General features: G+C 36.9%; 1 protein-coding gene and 1 pseudogene across 1 annotated transcript in view; both read right to left on the bottom strand.

The window, feature by feature from the left end:
* The window catches only part of SLC35F1 (solute carrier family 35 member F1), a 584,647-nt gene that overhangs the window by 373,939 nt on the left and 186,526 nt on the right, over positions 1–24,182 (bottom strand). The gene's annotated exons all lie outside the window — the stretch shown is intronic.
* On the bottom strand, positions 15,129–15,503 carry LOC122726040 (annotated as a pseudogene).

The raw sequence follows: 24,182 nt of genomic DNA, 5'->3' as shown, positions 1-24,182 counted from the left end.
CCTTGTAATACCACTTATTTCATACATTTAAAAATAATATTTTAACCTCAGTCCATAAACTTCCTCAAATTGCTAAAGGGATTTATAACATGGAAAAGGTTAAGAATCCCTGGCCTAGGAGAAGAGAAATAAAAAGGCTTCATTTTTTTTTAATTATTTTTTTTTTTAGTGAGGCAATTGGGGTTAAGTGACTTGCCCAGGGTCACACAGCTAGTAAGTGTTAAGTGTCTGAGGCCGGATTTGAACTCAGGTACTCCTGACTCCAGGGCCAGTGCTCTATCCACTGCGCCACCTAGCTGCCCCAAAAGGCTTCATTTTAAAGATTGATCAAAAATTCTTTCCATGCCCAATATAAGAAATAATGAACTCATTCTTGAAGGTTGAAATGAAGTTTGTTCAGGTTTAAAATCAAACTTTTAGAAAGTTATAAAATATTCCATACCACAAAACAGAGAAAAAGCCAACATTCCTTTTTTTTTTTTTCTGGTTATGTCTATGTTGGTGCTTATGCAAAAAATAAATCTCTGTCCACTTTCATTTCCATAAAGGTCAGATGAATAACAATACCACCACCCCCTCACTTTCTCTACTTCTCAAAGGCACAGAAAGAAAAACCAATAAATTAAGTGATTAGAACTCCCTGTGTTTATAAAATCCTGGCTCATTTGTGAAACAAATCTATTCTGGAAAAAAAATAAAATTCATGCCAGTGTAATTAATTAGTCATTTTAAAAGCAAATTTCATGTTAATTTTCTAAAAACAAATCTCTCTACACTTGCATTGTTCTTTATAGATATGTTTCCTATGTCTACAATTTTTATTTTGCTTTAATTTTGTACTTAAGGTTTTTCATTTTGTAATTATACTATAAGAGCCAGTGCTTTCAGGCAAGAAGGGAACTGGTCTTTGAGCCAGAAACACTTGAGTTCAAGTCCTGCCTCTGACACATCATAACTGTGTGACCACAGGCAAATCACTTAACCTCTTGGTTCTCTTGGCAATTTTCTAAAGCTCTAAATTGCAGAGAAGGTGCTATCTGCATTAATAGAGGGAGTTTCCTCATTTGGGAGTTCTCTTGTTGTTGACTCTTTTCCATGGGGTCTAACTCTTCATGATCCCATTTGGAGTTTTCGTGACAGAGATGCTGGAGTGGCTCACCATTTCCTTTTCCAGTTCGTTTTACAGATGAGAAACCTGAAGCAGACAGGGTTAAGTGACTTGCCTAGGATCATACAACCATTATCTGAGGTTATATTTGAATTCAGGAATATGGGTCTTCCTAAATGCATACCCAACAGTCTATCCACTTGGTCACCTAACTGCCCTTAGGGAATTTATATATATATATATACTCGAAGATGGCAGAGGAAAGGCAGTGAGCTCTCAAACTCATGACATGATTACTCAAAAAAACATCCAAATAATTCCATAGGAAAATGCCCGGAGCAGCAAAACTCACAGAAAAATGTGCTGAAATCATCTTCTTACCAAGAACGGCTTGGAAGGTCAGAAGGAGGGAGCTGCTGTGCTGATACAGGAGTCAAGCACAACCCCACAGTCACCCTGACACAGATCAAGTCCCAGGATGGCCTCACCAGAGAAGGAGACCCCCAGAGCCTCTGAATCAGCTGAAGCACCAATGTCGTCTGGAACTAAGCTCACAGTCTGGTGAGAGGGCTGAGCCCAGGGCCCGGGGGAGACTACAGGGGTCTATGCTGGTGCTGAGGCAGAACTTGGATTTTTCACCCCTGCTGAGAACCAGGAGGTAGGGTTGAGTAGCAGTGGCCCAGGTGGGGGTGGGGCTAACAACCACAACACACAAAGCTAGTTGATTAGCAAGTTGGCCTGGGGTCATATAAGGACCAGGAAACAGACCAGGTGAGTGAAGAACCTGATCCTCCTTAAATCATACCACCTGGGACTTCTTAAGCTTGGGATACTGCAGCCTGGAAACAGTGCCCCACTTTAAGGAGTTAAAAGGCAAGTAAAAGAAAGGCAAGAAGAGCAGACAGAGAAAATTGAGAACCATAGAAAGTTTCTTCAGTAACAAGGAAGACTGAGGGGCATCCTCAGAGGAAGATGTCAACATCAGGGCCCCTATATCTAAAGCTTCCAAGAAAAATATGAATTGGTCTCTGGCCATAGAGGTGTTCAAAAAGGACTTTGAAGATAAAGTTAGAGAGGTAGAGGAAAAAATGGAAAGAGAAATAAGGGTGATGCAGGAAAGATATGAGAAAAAAGTCAACAGCTTGAAAAGTCAAATTGGCCAAATGGAAAAGGAGGTACAGAAGCTCTTTGATGAAAATAATTGCCTAAGAATTAGGATTGAACAAATGGAAGCCAGTGACATTATGAGAAACCAAGACACAATAAAGCAAATCCAAATGAATAAAAAAATAGAGGGCAATGTGAAATATCTTCTGGGGAAAACTGCTGACCTGGAAAATAGGTCCAGGAGAGATAATTTGAAAATTATTGGTCTACCTGAAAACCATGATCAAAGAAAGAACTTAGACATCATCTTCCAAGATATTCTCAGGGAAAATTGCCCTGAAATTCTAGAAGAAGCTAAAATAGAAATTGAAAGAATTCACTGATCACCTCTAGAAAGAGATCCCAAAAGGAAAACTCCTAGGAATGTTATAGCCAAATTCCAGAGCTCTCAGGTCAAGGAGGAAATATTGCAAGCTGCCAAAAAGAAAGAATTCAAGTACTGTGGAGCCCCAGTCAGGATAGCACAAGATCTAGCAGCTTCTATATTAAAGGACTGGAGGGCATGGAATATGATATTTCAGAGGGCAAAGGAAATGGGATTACAACCAAGAATCACCTACCCAGAAAAACTCAGCATAATCTTTCAGAGGAAAAAATGGGACTTTAAAGAAAAAGAAGACTTTCAGATATTTGTGATGAAAAGACCTGAACTAAATGGCAAATTTGACTTTCAAATACAAGACCCTAGAGAACCATAAAAAATTGGAGCTGGGGGACATACCTAGGGTCATGCAGTGGGTGACTGTCTTGTGTCTGAGGCTGGGTTTGGGCTGGGATCCCCCTGGGTCCAGGGTTGATGCTTTGTCCACTGTGTTACCTAGCTAGATAATGACATCTTTAGGATTAAATTGAGGGGTGAAGGGAATGCACTGGGGGTGGGGGAAGGGCAGAGGTGAAATCCTACATGAAAGAAACAGGAAAAGGCTTATGGAGTGGGGGAAGAGATGGGACAGGAGCAGGGCAGTAAATGAATTTTATACTCATCAGAAAAGGCTCAAAGACCTTAAACTCATCAGAGCTGCCTCAAGGAGGGACTAACACACACACACACACACACACACACACACACACACACAAATGGGTGGAGTAATCTATTTAATCTGGGCAATAAATGAGCCTAACACTCATCAGAATTGGCTCAAAGACCTCAATCTCATTAGAATTGGCTCAAGGAGGGAATAATGTACATACTGAATTGGGTGGAGTAATCACTCTAACCCTGCAGGAAGATTGGAGGAGAAGGGGATAAAGAGAGAGGGGCAAAAGAAGGAAGGGCAGAGTGGGGGAGGGGACAGACAGAAGCAAATCCCCTTTGAAGAGTGATAGGATGAAAGAAGATGGATAATAGAATAAATATCATGGGAAAGGGAATAGGATGGAAGTGAAACAGTTAACAATAGTAATCATCATGAAAAAGAGAAAAGGGGAAAAATGGTACAAAAAATATTTATAGCAACTCTTGGTAGAGGCTAAGAATTGAGAATCAAGGGAATGTCCATCAATTGAGGAATGATGGAAAAAGCTGTGTTATATTATTATAGTGGAATGGTCTTGTGCTACAGGAAATGACAAACAGCATGATCCCCCCCAAACCTGGAAAGACTAATGAACATTGATATATAGTGAAGTGAGCAGAGCAGGGAGGACATTGTGTGGAGTGACAGCAGTATTGTTCAATGAGCAATTGTGAATGACTTAACTACTCTCAGCAGTGAAATGATCCAAGACAATCCCAAGGAACTAATGAGGAAGCTTACTATGCACCCCTATAGAAAGAACTGATAAAAAGAACACTTGTGGATTATACATATATAACCTGGTTGTGATCTTGTGGAGGGGGGAGGAAAGGGAGGGAGGGAGAAAAATTTGGAACTCTAAATCTTATGAAAATGAATGTTGAAAACTACCCTTACATGTAACTGGAAAAAATAAAATAAATGTTTGTTGATATATATATATATATCAATATACACATACATACATATATATATACACACATACATACATGTATATATACACATACATATATATACATACATACATATATATATATATATATATATATACACACATATATGTATGTATGTATAAATACAATCATGGCTCCAGATCCAGTCCCTGTGATTGTGCAATTGTCTTGATTTTACCTCTAACCTGTCTGATTTTGGTCAAAGGAAAGCAGTGTAGTATGCATTATGAGGCTCTGGAGTCAGAGAACCAGAGTTCAAATTTCTCTTTTGATATGTGTGACCTCAAAACAAATCACTTAACCCCAAGGAGCTTTAGTTCCCTAATCTGTAAAATGAGAGTTGAGCAAGATGCCCTTTGAGGTCCCTTACAGTGCTAAATCTCTAAGTCATTTGCCTTTCTAAGCCGTCTTCTACTTTGGAAAATGGAACTAGTAACTATAAGTTTCTCTGGCTACCTTACAGGGTTGTTGTGAGAATCATTTGAGCAGATACTTTTAGAAATTTTCTCAAAAATATTGTTCTTTATGGAAGAAAGATATTAAAATGAAAATGATATGTGACACTTCATTTTCTTCTTAAAAAAAAAAAAAACCTTGCTTATTTACCATTCAATTTCTAGAGTAGATTTTAGGACAGGAGCCAAAATGATCTAATTTGGGGAATATCAATAATATAGTATAAATTTGCTCAATGGAAAATAGGAGTCCTTTTTCACTGGACATCTCAGGAAGTAGAGTGTGCAATCATCACTTCATGTTTTTGAATCAAAACAATCTTCCAAAATCTATTTTTCCAGGCAGGATGACATGGTCACTTTTCTCTAAGTACAAGGAATGACATTTTAAAAACCCTAAGAGAAATCAGTGAAAATAAATAATTTCCTTAAGTATTTCTCAGCTTATATAGAAAACATATTACAACAGTGAAATGTGGGTTTAAAAATCATATTCCGATATCTTATTCTAAAATATCCAGCCAAATTTATTTTTTGCAAAATAAAGATTTTTGCTGTAGTTTGACCTTCTAATCTGGAAACAAAGTCCAGAATTACAGTTCCATTTCCCTGTGCATCACATACATGAAGATTTGTGGAAGTTTGCACAATTATCTGAGTTTCTTGCCCCTCTCCCCTCTCCAAGTTAATCTAGCTAATTCAAAATGAGGTGGATTTTTGTTTTCCCTAAATTATCTAGCACATCACTTTCCTCATGTGCAAATTGAGCTGGAGAAGGAAATGATAAACTACTCCAGAATCTTTGCCAAGAAAATCCTAAATGGGGTCATGAAGAATTGGACAAGATTGAAACCACAGAGTGGCTAGCAAAATATCTAGATTGCATGTTCCCTTCACCAAAGGATAGCACAATTTTCCCACTTTTTTTCATGTGTGACTCAGCCATCTTTTTTCCATAAATCTTTCAAAAAGGATTCACTCACTGTACTAAAGGTCTTGCTCTGATACCTTTAGGATCTCAATGTGCCACTGGCTTTCATTCTGCTGTTTGTCTGCCATCTCTGCTCATGAGAACTGAGACCTCATGAGGTTGAAGTTGAAGTTGAGGTAAAGTTGGGAGAAGCTGAGTAGTACTGTGAAAAAAAAATTACTGGACTTGGAGTCAAAGAATCTGGGTTCAAATCCTTGTGCCAACATTTGCTATCTATGACATCAGCAAAGTCACTAAGCCTTTTTGGACCTCATTTTCCTCATCTGTAAAATGACTAGGTTGGATTTGATGCTCTCTAAGATCTTTTGCCGCTCTAAATCTGTCATCTGATCCTAAATATTTTTGGTAATATCTTTCAGGCCACTTCTCATATGCAAGTTATTGATAATCTGCTGTGGCTAATTGAGAGCACCTTGTACTTTTCACTTGATAATTTGGTTATTTGTAATTTATTTATTTTTTTGGAAACAGTAATGCCCCATAGGCAGCTAGGTGGTATAGTGGATGGGATGTTGGCCCTGGAGTCAGGAAGACCTGAGTTCAAATATAGCTTCAGATACTTACTAGCTATATCATCATGGGCAAGTCACTTAACCCTGTTTGCCTCAGTTTCCCCATCTGTAAAATGAGCTAGAAAAGGAAATGGCAAGCTACTGCAATATCTTTGCCAAGAAAACCCCAAACTGAGACACAAAAATTGGACATTACTGAAACAACTGAACAACAAATGCCCCACAATCATGGGATCAGAAGTACAAAGCTGAAAGGAGCCTTTAAGGGCCAACCCCTTCATTGAATAGATAAAGAAATAGTCTACAAGTGTAAGTGCCTAGTCTGAGATTATCCAAGTAAGATATTGCACTATGATGTTTCACATTGTCTTTTTCACACTGCAAAACTAAAAATAAAAAACAAACAACTTTTCAGAAAACCATTTTGCACCCTTTTAGATTCAAATTAATCAGGCAGTTACTTAAAAGATGCATGACAAACCTACCAGATATTTGTGTAGCACCTTCAGCTATTTTGTAATGCCTTGGGCAAGGCATCTAATGTTCCCAAACCAGTTCTTTTTTCATTTTGGTTTAGATTCTTGCCACTAGGAAATCCTTCGATTTCATAAACTCATTGGTACCATAATTTTTTTTAAATGGCTGTAAATAGATTTATCTAGGATCACTCACAGCTTGAGGGCAGAGTCTAAAGGAGGGCACTGTGTTTCTGATTATCTAATCTGCTTTCAGTATCCTTAGATCCTGTTCTCACATCTAATGTGCATTTGTCTCTATGTTGCTTCCCAAAGTTTTAGAAAGTACTACCTTGGCAGTTTTCTGATTAGACTTTAATGATGCCATAACCAATAAATGCCATTGTGGTATGTACATTTCAACTAGTATTTATTAAGTTTTTACTGTGTGCAAGGCACCATGTTAAGAGATACAAAGATGAATACAAAGTTGCTGACCTCAAAAAAACAGATGTTCTGCTGAGGAAAAAAAATATATATGCGAATTAGATACAAAATAATTTGGGAGACAGGGAGAGAGGACACTAAAAAATTCATGCATCAGGACCAAAAAAAAAACTTCTTATAGAGAACTGAACTTGACATGATCCTTGATGGAAGGTATACATTCTGAGATACAGAGGCAAGGAGGGAAAATATTTCAGGTATGAAAGATAGCCCTATGTAAAGAGAGAAAGTCGGGATATGGAATGTTATATAGAGAGCAGCAATTCAGACAACTGGACTGGAATCCATAGTATATCAGGGAAGGGAAGAATAACAATGAAATCATTCTAAAAGGAAAAGTAGGAGTCACATTGTGAAGGACTTTATATGTCAAAGAGAGGAATTTGTATTTTAAAGCCAATAGGGAGCCCTTGGATCTTCTTGGACTGAGGAGATAGACATGGTCAGAATTGTGCTTTTAGAAATAGCAATTTGCCAACTTTGTGGAAAAAAGACTGGAGATAGGAGAACCTGAAGGTGGGGATATCAGATGGGGGCCTCTAGTGATAGTCCATGGGAGAAGAAGACATAAGGGCCTTAACTATGGTGGGTGGGTGTTGTGTCTTTGTGCTCATTAGCTACTTGGTATTTAGTGCATGGGCAGAGTCCAACAAACTGTAGTGGAAAAAGTAAGGTAAGACATGGATTCTAATTTCATCTCTGACACTTACTGGGTTTGTGACCATGGATAAGTCACTATGGGTAAATTAATAAAATTACCCTTGACAAGGAAATAGATCCTTGAATAGATACTCTGAATTGCTATCATCTCCACTGATACCTTATGGTATTTGCAATAGCTATATTCTAAGGCCTTTTGCCCTAGAGGTATCTAGCCTTTTAAATATCTACAAACTTAAATACTTAATAACCAAAGAACTATTGTTCTTTGAACCTCAGTTTCCTAATCTATAAAACTGAGATATAACAGCACCCACCTTTTAGCCTTTTATGAAAATCGAATTAGAGAATAAGTGTAAGGTATTTTGTAAGTCTTAAAACACCATATAAATATCATCATCAGTATTATAATTACCTCAAGTTGTTGTAAAGATTAAGTGAGGGGCAGCTAGGTGAGGGGTGGCTAGGTGGTGCAGTGGATTAAGCACCGGCCCTGGATTCAGGAGTACCTGAGTTCAAATCTGGCCTCAGACACTTGACACTTACTAGCTGTGTGACCCTGGGCAAGTCACTTAACCCCCATTGCCCCGCCAAAAAAAAAAAAAAAGATTAAGTGAGATAATATTTATAAACCTTAGAATTCTCTTCCTCCACCTTCCCTTAGGTATTCTTCTTATATATTAACAAGTAATGTGAAATTCTTCAAATGCTGTTTAGTGATGGTTAGGGAGAACTACTCATGAGCTAAGATGATGACCATAAGCTCCTTACCAGTTTTCAATGGAATAAGAGAATTTCTACACATCTTCTGTTACTAGGGATAAGGGATCATATCACTTCTGTACATCATCATCCTTTCAACATTTTTAAAAAGAGACATTTATATTAACTTTTCATAACCCAAGAGGTTAGTTCAAAAACATCTTCAACTTGAAATGTGAAGTATCTTCCTTCAGTTCTTTGTCAAGAGTGTTATTCAGGCTGATTCTTTCTCTGGTATGAGTTCCAAATGGGAGCCCATAATTAGTGATGGCAGCAATCTCTTTCCTATCCATTTTTGACATCTTTCTACTTAATGAGACTTCTCTTATGATTTGGTAATGTTCACCAGTGACTCACAGCAAGTAGTCGTGGGGACAGTTGGAGAGAAAGAATGGCCCCTTTGTGTGACAAGCCTAGGCCCATTTTTATACAAGGCCTCTATTATAAAAAAAAGAAGATGACCTCTAACCCTTTGACTTTCAAATATGAAAATCAAAGGCGAACTTTGGGTAATTGGTCCAGTTTCCTGTATTGAAATGATCAGCCCTGGAATTTCAGAAAATAATTTGCCTCATTAAATTCAAAATACAACTATGAAAATGCATTGGAAGAAGACGTATCCATATTGTTATGTTCTTAATAGTCAGATCTTTTTGAGAAGTTGACCCTTTCATTTCTTTTTTTCTTCCTGCTTTGTACCCTCATTCATTCTGTTGGTGTTTGGGATACTTTATTGATGGTATTCAGAGTTAAGTGAGCTCTATTGGCTATCTAGAAAGACAACAAATGGTTTTTTCTCTACATAATATTTCTATGAAAATATAAACCAAATTTACTTCACAGAAGTGTTCAAGAGACTCACCCAAAGCAAATTTCCTGCATAAAAAGCTATAATGTCAATATATTAAGTCTATAAAACGTCAAAACAACTGGATGAGAAAAGGAAAATTTAGCTCATCTTCCAGTTGTTCTGTCCCTGCAACACAAATATGCACTTATTAGGAAATGTCAAGACGCCCAAAAGTCTTTCAAATATCTAGAAATTAAGATGTTATAACCAGGATATGTCTTTAAAGAACAAATAAACTTCCTTATTTATTAAATTCAACACTGGATCATAGGGAAATTGATCTAAAGCTTGAAGGAACCTCAGAGGCCAATGAGTAAAAATCCCTCACTTTACAGATGAGGAAATTGAGACAAAGAGAATTCAAATCACTTGTCCACATGGCAATATCTTTTAATTGAAATTTATTTTAGCTCCAGTACATTATATGTAGAATGAAGAATGGAATGATTTATTGATATTTTCCCCATTTTTTCTTCAATGAACTTCAACTCTCCTGCCTTTTAAAACACAAGTGACTCTGGGTTCTTAAAGGCCTTACCAACAGGGGGTGACAAGCTAGTAAGGTTTGGGGACTAGTGATAAACAGCCATCCCAACACTAGCTTAGCTATACTTGGAAAGGCTCTATCCCCAAAAGTTGGTTATCATTAAAGATGATGATTTTCTTCTCCATCCCCTCAGCACCTCAAGGAACTAGGGAGTAAGGCTTGGAAGGCACTGCTCTCTGAGTAGAGAACATATCTACACTAAAAATCATTTATTTTTAAAAGTTTTTCACTCCTTATTTATGGGTTTTAATATTAACTACACTGCTTCATGTTTACCCCTTCAAAAGTGTACCGAATCAGCTATTTCTAAAATTATAGCAACCAAATCTATAGCATCTTTTAAATAATTCCTATAAACTTTAGCCTTACACTTTTTTCAAGGTAATTTTCAAAATAAAATTTCTATGTACATAATCATACATCTGTCTTTAAGTATTCTTTAAATCTCACTCTAATAATCACAGAAAAAGACTCTTATTTTTAAGTCTTTGAAAAAAACTTGGCTGAAGTTCTTTAGCAAGAATAACTTGTGTATTGCAAAGAATAAGTCTTTAATTTCCAATTTTTTCTCAAGCAAGTGTTTATTCAGCAGTGGCAGTTGACATATAATGCTTAAAGATTTACAAAGTACTTTTCTTCACAATTATCCATGATGCAAGCAGAGTAATTATATTATTCCCATTTTACAAATGAGAAAATTGAGGGTTATGGATGCAAAATGATTTTGTCTATGCTCACATATTTAGTAAATGTAAGATCTTAGTCTTGAACACAGAGCCCTAATTCTAATACCATTTCCCCCCATTTCCTGTGGTCCTGAACAATTAATGGTAAAGGTCTAAAAAATGGCGCTAACAATTCCAAAAGGTGGAGTCCCTTGTAATACTGAAATTTGTTTTAAAAATGTGTTCAGAGATGTAAACTATAAAAATGTAAATGTAAGACTCTTCCCTGTCAAAGAATCACTGTATTTTGTAAGTAGGCTATCTTTATCTACTATTAGTATATTCAGATTTATATGCAAAGTTGGGGAGGAAGTACAAAAAAGAGGATTGAATTGACATAATGTCTCTGGTTTGGCTCTTAAGAAGACCTTAATCATGGATTTTTGCTGCATTATAGCAATATGTGGCAAAAATGCTAACTTTTCATCCATTCTGTTTTCATGATGATGATTGAATATATCAAATAAGCCAGCTTTAGGAGGTCATAGCCTACTGTCAGTATTTAGAAAAAAAAAAAGAAGAGGAGGAACAAAATCCATCAAAAGAAGCAATTTTAGAGGGATAGGAACTGGGGCCAAACAGGTTGTACAATCTATTTTGTCTAAAAATAAACAGCAGTAGGGTTGTCAACATGTCTTAGCTATCAGCAGTTTCCCTTCATTAAATCTAATTGCTATGCAATGGAAATTTCAACTGATGCTTAAAAAGAAAAGTAATTTCATGTCCATGATGGAAACCTCCAGATTGCTAAGAGTTGAAGACCAGTTCTATTTCATCTATTTATTTTCTCTTTTAGAATGTGATGAGGACTAGAAGAGACTTTCAACTCTCTAAGACTTAGACTGATTCTTTCATTGGATGAATGAAGAAGGTACCCACTATACTTGGAATTCTAGGGGGGGAAAGTGGATTTAGAATCATACCTAGAAAGCTAGAAAGGACCTCAAAGGTCATTGGGTCCAGCTCTCTTATTTAACAGGTAGGGAAATTGATGCCCAGGGATATTGACTTCCCTGAGGCCACAGAGGAATCAGAGGTACAATATGGACCCAAGTTCTCTACCTAAAGAATTAGTACTTTTTCTAATGTAACCTATACATTAAGGGGATTTGACTGGATTATAAAAATTATTCTCATAGTATTATGTAGGTAACCAGTCATCTAATATTTTTTTTGATGAATGGTTAGTTTCCATTTTTAATGAATGTAAATCCAAATGGGATGCCATCACTTCTTCACTAATTTCATTCAAGCCAATCTCTTATTTTTTTTTCTTTGTTAAAACAATTAACATAGTAGCTCTGAAAGTTTCTGGATGGACCATCTGATCTCAAAGTGACCAAATTATGTGAAATCATGTTCTACTAAACCAATAGCTGGCCATTTGATACTTTTGTATTTGCTAAACTATCATCCATTTCACACTGGCTAAAGAAATTCCTGGTTTTATGTTCTTTATGGCTCCTTTTCCTGTGCAATAAGCCATGTTCTGCCATATTTGAGCCTTAAAAAGCATTTCAGAGCAACACTACCTTGTGAAGAAAAATCAATGTGGCAAGAGTTGAAGGTGTGGGATTTTTTTCTTGGGAGTCAAGTCAGCAGGCATTTATTAATTGCCTATGAAGTACCAGAAGATACTTTCCATAAGAATGGCACTTGGTAATGGAGGAAGCAACATGCCAGTAGCTATGTACAATAGCCAAGAGAAAATGGAGAAAATCTCAGGGGAAGGGCACAAGCATTAAGAAGTAAGGGGTTTTGGGGCAGCTAGGTGGAGCAGTGGATAAAGCACGGCCCTGGATTCAGGAGGACCTGAGTTCAAAGCTGGCCTCAGACACTTAACACTTACTAGCTGTGTGACCTTGGGCAAGTCACTTAACCCCAATTGCCTCTCAAAAAAACAAAACAAAACAACCAAAAAAACAAAACAAAACAAGAAGTAAGGGGTTTTTACACAAGGTGAGATTTTAGCTGAGACTTAAAGGAGGCCAGGGAAGCCTGATGACTCATGTGAACTCAGAAACTATTCTATTTTTTCAAAGTTCACCATAAAAAAGATTGATTTGGATAAAATGAGGGAAGAGGTGATGACTTCCATTTGGACTTATATTTGATTGGAATGAAAATTCATCATTCATCAACAGAATCATTTATTAAATGTCTGGCTTTTTAAATAACACTAGGCATTCAATAATTCAATTAAATCAATTTCATTTACTTGACATGTCAACATAGTATTTTAGAATCTTACAACGAGACATATTGCTACTGCCTGAAATGACATTACCCATCCCCACCCCCTACACTTGCATTGCTACTGCTCCATCTCCCCATCACTCCTTTTTATGATCCCCTTTCCACTTCTGTGGAATCCTCCACTGCATTTTAGAGAGAAGAAAGTTCTCCTACAATCCCAAAATTTTCTCAAATTTAATAAGCATCTTAGAACTCAGGCTGAGAATACTGCATTGAATTTTTTAACCTCAGACCAATCTCAAGGTTGACAGCAGTAGCACTTTTTTTTTTGCTGCTTTTGCAGCAGTGTAATGTGAGTGGGGATGAAGATGTGGGGTTTGTATGTTTTATTTGGTTTGATTTTTAAAAAAATTTCATGTTGTTTTCCTGTCTCATCCCAAATAGCTCATTAACTTATCTTTAAAATGATGGATACCAATAAAACCACTTCATTTTGGTAAATTTGGTGATACCTTGTATTTATTATCAGAGGAATATTTTTAAAACTCCATAAATAACTTTAGTGAGAAAAGGAATATTTTGGTTGTCTGAAAAAAGCTATGAATAGCTTCTCTGTGCTGACACAAACCTCAGAATTCTAAGTTCTGGAATTCAGACTTTTCATTATGTTTTCATTACACTGAAACTAAATTGAAACTGATCAAATTATAACCAAAAAATGCATTCTATTTTAAGGAACTGCTTTCTCAATTCAAATGCAGGTAATATTGTCATGGGCTGACAGAAAAACAGCAAGAGACAAGAAGGATTAAAGAGGAAAACATTATTACCAACATAAATGGCAGCATATTGTAAGTTGGATATTAAAGTTACTTATAGACCCTATGAAAAAGTATTCATTCATTCACTGAAAAGGCAATTTTGGAAGACACAGTGTTTTAAAAACAAAATATTCCCCAAGCATTTCCAACAAGGAGTTTCCCATCTTCCCTAGAGTGTCTTGGAAACTTATGAAGGCTTTATGCTTTGTAAACAGCTGCTCCCATAAAGTAGGGAAGTAAAGAAACCAGCAATAATGACTAAATTCTTAATAAAGGGGAGTTAAGCCACCCACTAAAAACCATTCTCCTGAAACAGTCATTAATGATACATTATACTTTAAGCATCTTCAAACTCTCTATAAGGCCAGCATTTCAACTGTCCACACTCAACCAAGTAAAAAAGCCACTTAAAACAGTTCTGGATCTGAAATTTAACCCAAAGAATTGTGATTTCTTTTTATCTTTATTCCATTAATATCCCTAGACACATTTCCTTTGGAAAACACTACAGCCACATACACTGGATCTTTTGGACAATGGGACAATGGATAACTCTGGCTGGGTTCCACTCTAAATAATGAAAGGGGAAAAAAAGCATTTTCTTGGGCCCTATCAAAAAAAAAAGTCAGTAGAAGGGAACAAAGCAGGAAGAGGTACAATGAAATATATCTTTTTTTTTTACTCCCTATACCCCACCTTCTACACTGGCATTATTTGCAGTTGATACCCCCATTTTTGCCCTATCAACTCTTTGCCAGAAGTCCATCTGCCGTTCAGGCAGGGAGAACAGTCTGTGGCTCTCCAGTTGGTTCATCTCAACTGATAAACTAACAGCAATTTAGTTTAAATTTCTTTTCTTGCCTTTACCCTCCTATGCCTCCATTCATTGAAACCTCAGAAACTCATTCAATCTTCTGCCTAAGGCATAAAGGAGTCACAATATACTTTGGTGAAGGGAGTAGCCACACAGATGAAATTACAGATCCTTGAAATACTGAAGTTTCTTGTTGGCAAATTCAGCTTCCATCTAATTGGGTAAAGATTCTTTGGCATTATTGAATGTGCTTGACATGGAATTTAGCTACTTGAACGATTTGCTTACATTCATAATGCAGATCTGTGCCCCTGAGAAATACCTGCAAGTGTTGGAAGAGGATGGCAATCTTCAGAATGATTCACAGCATCTCTCAGCATCCTTTCCATTCACTTTTTTTTTTTTTTTAGGAGCAGTTAGCAAGTTCATTTGGTGAAAGCAGAGAGCAGTTAGGCCAAAGAGGACATGTTGGGGTTGGAAGGAAGGATGTTGGTAACCCTGACAATGTAGGTAGTTGCTTTAGGGGTGAGAGGATCATTTTCACACTGAGAAAGTTAGGGGATTCTTTGTGGAAAGGGGACTTTTGTTCTCAGCCGTTCAGCACCATCCGGACTAGCTCTTCATAGTTGATAAAACCATTGCTGTTCTCATGTCCTGCCACCAACACTTCCACTTTTTCCTTGGTCATCTTCTCACCCAGAGTGAGGAGGACCTGCCGTATTTTAGCGTCCATGACTGCACCGTCCCCTTCCTAACCAAACACCCTAAGCCCCTCTACATAGTCTTCATATGTGCCCTGGTCCTTATTCTTTGCTATGGTCTGCAGCATTGGCAGAAAGTGTTCAAAGTCCAGCACCTTCACATTCATCTCATCACTCTTGGGATTCCCTAAGACCCTAAGTCCCTCAGCATTGGTGGGGTTCTGGCCCAGGGCCCGCATCACGTCCCCACACTGGCTGTATAAGATCTTTCCAGCTGGGTCTCTGCTGCTGCCTCTGCTGTTGCTGCTGCTGCCTCTGCTATATGTAATGGCTCCCTCCATTTACTTTCCATGTAATAAAGTTAACCTAGGGTATCCAGGAGTGGTGCTTGTTTATAGGGCAAATGCTTGCAATGCCATTCATGAGTATTTCAGGCCCAGGAACATGTCTGCCTATGTTATAAATGATCTATTTGGATGGGGATTTGCAAAGCCCTGGCACATGACTCTATAAATGCTAATGAAATGAATTTATCTTTTAAATTAAATGTGGTGCAGCTAGGTGGTGCAGTAGATAAAGCACTGGCCCTGGATTCAGGAGGACCTGAGTTCGAATCTAGCCTCAGACACTTGACACTTACTAGCTGTGTGACCCTGGGCAAGTCACTTAACCCCCATTGCCCTCAAAACAAAACAAAACAAAACAAAACAACAATTTAATGTGCCCTTGCCAAGTGGACCAAGAGATATGATAACTTTTTAAGTCCTTCCACAGACTTTGGAATGTAATGAAATTTACACAGAAGAAATAACAATCACCACTGGGTTAATAATTATAATGACATGATACTAATAACTCATGCATATAGTGTTGAAGGCTAACAGTGAACTTTCCTCACTACAAAGCTGAGGTAGGTAATATAACCATTATTAATCCTATTTTACAGATGAAGAAACTGAATGTCAGTTTAAATGACTTCATAGGATCATAGGATTTAAGCCTATAAGGGACCTTAGATAATCTCACAATAATAATTAATTTTATATAGCACTTTCTGTTTTATAGAAATATTTTTTGATCCTATGAGGTATGCAATATACATATATATATACACACATGTATAACATATTTATATCTCTGTGTGTGAATATACACACATATATAATATTTATCACCATGTGTCTTGCATGACATATAATATATATTACATATACGATATATTCTGTACCTCACAGGAATTTGTGAAATCAAATCTATATAGATGTGTGTATGTATATGTGGGTACACACACATATGTGTTCTTTGGGAAATGAAGAAATTAAAGTCATACAAATAGAAAACATCTGGGATTCATATCAAGTTCAAATAAAGCTTTCTGACTCTAAAGCCAGTACCCCCACTTCTCAGCTCCAGAAAGGCATTTTCTCTGGCTGTCTGCCATGCCTAAAATGTTCTTCCATTCCATGTTTCTCTGGATTCCTTCAAGTGCCAAGCAGAACCCCACCTTCTACTGGAAGCTTTTCCCAATCCTTCTTGATTCTTGTGCCTTCATTTAGTTAATTTTTTTGTACTGATTCCATATGTAACTTGTCTCTACATATTTGTTTTGCTTGTCCTCCATTAGATTGTGAGCTAAGCAAGGGCAGACTGTCTTTTGCCTTTCTCTATATCCCCAGTGTATAGCACATAGTAGGCATTTAATACATGCTTATTGATTAAATGACTGACTGGTTACTTTGTTTCTATATGGAAAAAGAAATCAAAACCAGTCAGGATTTTTATTTTTCCATTTCTTACTAACCTTCCCCCCTTACTCTTGATAAAAGGTTGACTCAGAATTACAGCATCTAAGAGTTAGAAGGGATTTCTGAGGCCATCTCTAACAGAACAAGAATCTATATCATTCTTAATCAATGATCATCTAGTGTAGCCTTTTCTGGAAGACTTCCAAGTGAAGAGGAATCAACTGCATCCCAGAACAGCCCATTCCATGTTTGGACATCTCTAACTATTAGCAGATTTTTCCTTATATGAAGCCTAAAACCACATCTCTAGACATCCACCCATTATTCTTGGCTTAGTCCTCTGAGGCCAGAACAAGGCTCACCCCCTTTCATATGACATCATAATGAATGGAACTATCGTGTCATCCAAGTTTGGGGGCTAAATGGGCCTAGGTCTTTCTACCAATATTTGAGTAGTCTCCAGTAGGACATAAGTTCTTTGATGACTGGAGCTGTTTCTTTTCTTCTTTCCTTTGTCTTAGAATTCTCAGTGCCTAGTATAATTCCTGGCAAATAGTAAATATTTATTGAATATTTGGGGAAATGAATATTATATGATCTCAGAGTCCATCCATTTCCTCCTCTGGAAACATCCCAGTTTATCAATATCCTTCATAAACTGTGGGCCTCAGAATTAGCACAACATACCAGATGTGACCCTAAGAGGGTGACAGATAACAGGACTATTAGTTCCCTAGTCTTAGACTCAGCTCAAAATTCACCTTCCACAAGTTTTTCCCTAGTCCCCCAGCTGTTATATTTCCCCTCTGATTACTTTCTATCTACTCTGTATATAACGTGTATGTACCTTTATTTACGTGTTATGGACCTTATTAAAAAGTAAGCTTCTTGAGATCAGGGACTCTTTTGCCTTTCAGGGATTCCCCAGCTCTTAGCAGAATGTCTGTCAGATAATAACCTCCTTTTTCCCCCCATTTGTTTGTTTTGTTGTGGGGCAATGAGGGTTAAGTGACTTGCCTAGGGTCACATAACTAAGTAAGTGTCAAGTGTCTGAGGTCAAATTTGAACTCAGGTTCTCCTGAATCCAGGGCCGGTGCTTTATCCACTGTGCCACCTAGCTGCCCTCCAGAAAATAAGTTCTTAATAAAAGTGTTGATTGCCTGGTTGCTTCTTTTACTACAACATAAGATTGCATTAGTTTTTTTTTAGGTTGCTATGCCACACTATTGATTCATTTTGAGTTTCGATCCACAGAGGCTATAAAATATTTTTTTATGAAGAGATTTAATATTTTGTCTAAAACATCTACGCTTAAACACTGACATATAATCTTTTAACCATAAACCAGTAAACAAATCACTTAATATGTTTGTTCCTTACTTTTTCAAGTTATAAAATAGGTATATCAGTTCAGTTGTTCACTTCTTTTGGGAGTTAATTATCAAAGCAATCTTTGTCAATAACAGAAAAGCCCTAAACTGAAGCTCTGGGTTTATACAAATCACTTCCAATTTTGTTTACACAATTCTAAAATCTAGCCAGTTGATCATGACTTCCCCAGTTTCTCCTAGGAAGGTCACAATTTAGCTATATCTAAGATTGCACAAAAATGGCTAAAGGGCCTTCAGTTCTAATTCAAATACTTGGGATAACAATACAATGAATATGAGATGGGTTTTATTTCACCCAACAGAAAGTACAAAACAAAAAGCACTCATACCTGAAACAACAGTCAAGGCAGCTCTCCCTCCCTCTCAGGTGTTCTGAACTTTCCCAGCGAAAAGTGTAGGTTACTACATACTTAGAGTCATGATTGAGTTTACCACTCTCCCTCTGGTGAGCTCTACCTTCTCAACAACCTTCAGATTTCTAATTAAGCCCACCCTGGCTTAGAAGAAAGCACTCTGGATTGCTGGTCAATCTCCAGTAAAATCCATCTCTCCTGGGGGTGTATATAGGCACATAATTTCTTCCTCTCCTGAGACTACATCATTTATTCCTATCTAGGGCCAAGTAATTCCCTACAAGGGCCTTTATAGGCAACTGGGCTTCCTCTTAAGGGACCTAAGTCTGACTCTCCATTTGGATCTCCTTTCCTATCTTTGGGTCAATTTTTTCCTCTTTTCAGTACTGTCTTTCTCTTCTTTCCCTGTAAAGATCTTATATAAGGGCGATGTACAGGTGTATGACAAGCTATGATTCAATCAGTCATCTTCAAATGTTTTGTGAATGGAGGCATTTGTACCTTGTATAGCAAGAGATTCTCATTTCCAGAACAAAACCCTTGTCCTTGGCAAAGAGGCAAAGGCCAATGGACAGTGGGCAATGGGGCAATGAAAACCCAGCACAATGCCTCGTGCACACTCTGTACTTTTAAAATAGCATCATTCAATATTACAAAATGATTATTTTCCTTCCGTGCTTGAATACTTACACCATTCTCAGATTCACTGAACTGGAATATAAGATACCAACTTCATCATTTATTATGATATAGTCAGCTACAGTCATTTCCTTTTGCCTGGCTATATCAAGGTTTGAAATACAAACCTAGCTGGCTTCTATTAAGCCTTCATGAATTGATTTGTATTTGCTTAATATTCTAATCTAAAAGTCTCCAAGCAGAGTGCAAAAATATATTGCCAGCTCTCCTTCTAACCATTAACAACTTTTTCCTAAAGCAAAGTTTTGCCTCAAACAAAGTCTAAAACCACCTCTCTGTAACATCTAACCATAATGCACCCTGAATTTATGATTCAATGAAATTCTTCAATACTTTGATGGATCTGAAACTTAATCAATTAAGGTTCTCCCATATCTAGTGCAGATATTGTAGCCTATCTATTAGTGCTTTCTCATCTTGGGTGAATCCTGTTTCTATTCCCTCATAGGTCCCCCAAACAACAAGGAGAATAACAATAAAATCAAACAAATAAGAATTTAGGAACCATCTACCATGTGCCAGGTATTTTGCTAGATGCTAGAGTACAAAGAACGAAACAACTGCTGCTCTCAATGAGCTTACTTTCTAAAGGAACTTGCATACTGTCATTTCCTTGCTCTCCTATAAAATAAAATATAAAATATATTATTTCTTTTTTTTTTTTTTTTTTTTTTTACGGGGCAATGGGGTTAAGTGACTTGCCCAGGGTCACACAGCTAGTAAGTGTCAAGTGTCTGAGGCCGGATTTGAACTCAGGAACTCCTGAATCCAGGGCCGGTGCTTTATCCACTGCGCCACCTAGCCGCCCCTAAAATATATTATTTCTTAATATGATACTCTAATAGATGTTAGAAGTCCAGTCATGTTTTGAGAGTGCGCCTATTCTATAGACACTAAATATATAACGGGAACCCTTTTCAGGTAATAGGTGTTTTATCATTTCTAGTAGTAACTGTCCCATTCCAGGCAGGCTGTCCACCCAATGTTAGTGTTAAAGCTCTGATACAAAATTACGCGAAATGGTAAGTTATTAACCTTTCTAACGAGGCAGCATCACAACACTCAATAAATACAATTAATTAATTTCATCTGCTTTTACCTGATGGGCCAAGTGGTAAGATAACAACTTTTTAAAAAGGTCTTCTCAAAGATATTTGCTAAGCTTCCTAGAGGAGGTAGAGTGACTTTTGAGTAGTTTGGAGGATAACTTGGTACACTGGAAGTAAGAGGCTACTTCAGGCAAGAGCACAAATGAATCCAAGGTAGGGGTGAGGGGAAATCATTTAAAATATATTAAATATTAGCATTTGAATCTGATGTTATTAAATATTTTGTGGTAAATGGGAAAATAAATATTAAAGAAAGTTTTAGGTTGAGCTCATAGTAATTACTTATTATTATATAATATTTGAGACAATGTAATCACATAAACTTTTTTTTTTAATATTTTTTTTCTTTTTTAGTGATGCAATTGGGGTTAAGTGACTTGCCCAGGGTCACACAGCTAGTAAGTGTTAAGTGTCTGAGGCCAGATTTGAACTTTGGTACTCCTGACTCCAGGGCTGGTGCTCTATCCATTGAGCCACCTAGCTGCCCCACATAAACTTTTTTTAAGAAATAATTTATAATTGGTTCTCAATAGCTAATATGCTTTCCCCAACCTAGGGTAACATTTTCTTGCCAATACTTAATGTGGAACTTGGCAAAAGGGTATATCTCCCTTGCCCCCTCATAAAAAAATTCTCTCAATATTCACTAGTAAGGTATGACCCTAATTCCTAAGAAAGAATGACAGGTGTGCAGTTAAGCCTCAATTAGCAGTAACAATGAATTTCCCAAGTGGTGGGATGTATTTGAATCTGCACTATTCATAGGTATAATTATGTGAAATATGGTGATTGGTTCTAGCCCAATGGAAATATGCTGTGAAAATACAAGTAATGTGACCACCTCAGGAAGATTCATTATGTGTATTAATGAAGACCTAGCTGTAGTCATTCAACAATCAGCCCTCCATGATACCAATATGGTCTAACTCTGTGTAAAAAGTGAATATTGGAAATATATCCATTTGCTCATGAGATTGTAAAAAAATTCTTCTATGCTTCGGTGAAGGCTACATAAATGGCTCCGCTCTGTAGAGACTGCTTAATGTGATAATTCAGCTTTCAATGTCAATAGTCTCTTTATTCTTCTATCTTTGGAACCAATCATTCAAAGTTGAGAAAGGTTTGGGGAAATAAAAAAGGAAGAAAAAGTGTCTTCTCCCCCAAAATCTGTGAATAAATAGAAAGACGGACATGGAGTCCAATATTTAAAGCTTGTCACATTTCCTGGGATGAAATAGTTGATTCATTTTTTTCCTGATATGGAACAAAATAGCTAACAATAAACATTTCAAAATCTACATTTCAAATGATAGGCAAAATGTTTGTTACATTGTATTCCAGTTGAATGCAACTTTCCAGAACACAAAATCTTTCAGATTTCAGTTAAAAGAAAAATATGATGTCTTCTTAATATAAAAAGACAAAAATATCTCTGAAATATTCACCTGTTGAATTTTAAATGGTTGAACTTCAACTAAATTCACAAGTAAATGTTTTCAATTACTCTTTTTTGAGACTAGATCTTATTTCACTCACAACCTTGACTCCCCTGTAAGTAAGCATAGAAGTTTTCACCTGCTCCATTTGCAACCTAGGCTGTTTACCCCTTCATAGGAAGACTGATAGCTTCCCACTTTGGGACATTTTGCTCCTGCAATCAGGGCAGACATCATGTCAGCTTTAATGCTGCAGTAGCATTAAATTCTTGAGCTCAAATGATCCACTAACCTCACCTTCTCCAGTAGCAGGGTCTGGTGGCAAAGCATCACCACACCTTCAATTACTTTTGATAAATAAAATAAAGATAGCATCATTCTTTTTCCTGTTATGATTAGAAATTATTTTTACTCCTTTAAAATGTATAATGTGGATCTATTAAAAATGAAAGCTACTTATGCTCATTATTACCTATTTGGAGCACTGCAAATATCCTTCTAACATGTCTTTGTACTTCCACTCTCTCCCTCTTCCATCTCTCCCCCTCCAACTCCAAATCTATCCGTGATAAAGCTGCCCTACAACATCCTTCTGCACAGATTTGGTCATGTTTACCTAGTACTCACTGATTAAACTTCAAAATCTGATCCAACCATTCTAGAAAGCAACTTGGAATTATGCCCAAAGAGCTATAAAGTTTTGCATACCCTTTGACCTAGCAATGCTACTTTTGGGTCTTTTCCCCAAAGAGATCATAAAAAAGGGAAAAGGACCCACATGTACAAAAATATTTATAGCTGCTCTTTTTGTGGTGGCAAGGAATTGGAAATTGAGGGGATGTCCATCAATTGGGGAATGGCTGAACAAGATGTAGCATATGAATGTAATGGAATACTATTGTGCTATAAGAAACAATGAGCAAACAGATTTCAGAGAAACCTGGAAGGACTTGCGTGAACTGATGATGAGTGAGATGAGTAGAAGCAGGAGAACATTGTACAAAGTATCATCAACATTATGTGTTGATCAACTGTGATAGACTAGATTCTTCTCACCGATACAACAATACAAGAAAGTTCCAAAGGACACATGATGGAAAAGGCTCTCCAAATCCAGAAAAAAAAAGGAACTGTGGAATATGAATGCTGATTGGATCATACTATTTCTTTTGTTTTAGGTGCTGTTTTTATTTTTTGAGGTTTTCCTTTTTTCCTTTGATTCTTTTTGTATAACATGACTAATGCAGAAATGTGTTTGATGTCATTGTATATATATATATATATATATATATATATATATATATATATATATATATATATATATATAACCTATATTAGATTACCTGCAGTCTAGGGGAGGGGGAGAGGGAGGGGAGGGAGGGAGAAAAATTTGAAATTGGAAATCTTATATAAACAAATGTTGAAAACTATCTCTACATGTAACTGGAAAATAATAAAATACTTTTATTTAAAAAAAAAACCTTCAAATTCCTCAGCCTATTTTTTTTTTCCTTTTTGGGGGGCAATGAGGGTAAGTGACTTGCCCGGGGTCACACAGCTAGCAAGTGTCAAGTGTCCAAGGCTGGATTCGAACACAGGTCCTCCTGAATCCAGGGCTGGTGCTTTATGCACCGTGCCACCTAGCTGCCCCCTGACGTTTAAGGTTCTCCACAGTCTCCACAATTCCACACTATGCTACAGGCTTTTAAAATTCCACTTCTATAGTGCTCTGGACAAAGTTTATTTGAATGAAATTGAATCTACGTCTCTCTGCTGGTGATAGAGAATTATCTCACCAGGAATTCTCAACACCAATGGAATTATAGGATGGACAAAAATGAAAAATAAGAGGCAGCAAGGAATAGTACAGAAAGCCAATCTTAGAGTTAGAAAAATTGGGGTTCCAAGGTCTGGTCTATTGACCTTGTGATCCTGGGCAAGTTACTTAATTTTTCCATGTTCCAGGAAACTCTCTAAAACAATTTGGAGAACAATTACAGTTCTGTAATGATAGAGAAATTTCTTCACTGAGAGGTCCTCACATAAAGGCAATTACAGCTACCCTCTACCCTGGACCAAGAAAAGTATCAAATTACTTAAAAGAAAACAAACAAAATAAGATTTTTATATCAAATAAATTGATGAAATTGATAGTTTAGCATTTTTTATTTAAAGTAAATTTATCCTAAAGGAAATAGTCTGAAGGAGG

This window comes from Dromiciops gliroides, chromosome 4 (assembly GCF_019393635.1).
Source record: "Dromiciops gliroides isolate mDroGli1 chromosome 4, mDroGli1.pri, whole genome shotgun sequence".
NCBI lineage: Eukaryota > Metazoa > Chordata > Mammalia > Microbiotheria > Microbiotheriidae > Dromiciops > Dromiciops gliroides.
The sequence above is the reverse complement of the archived record's forward strand: the minus strand, read 5'-3'. Positions and strand labels throughout refer to the sequence as shown.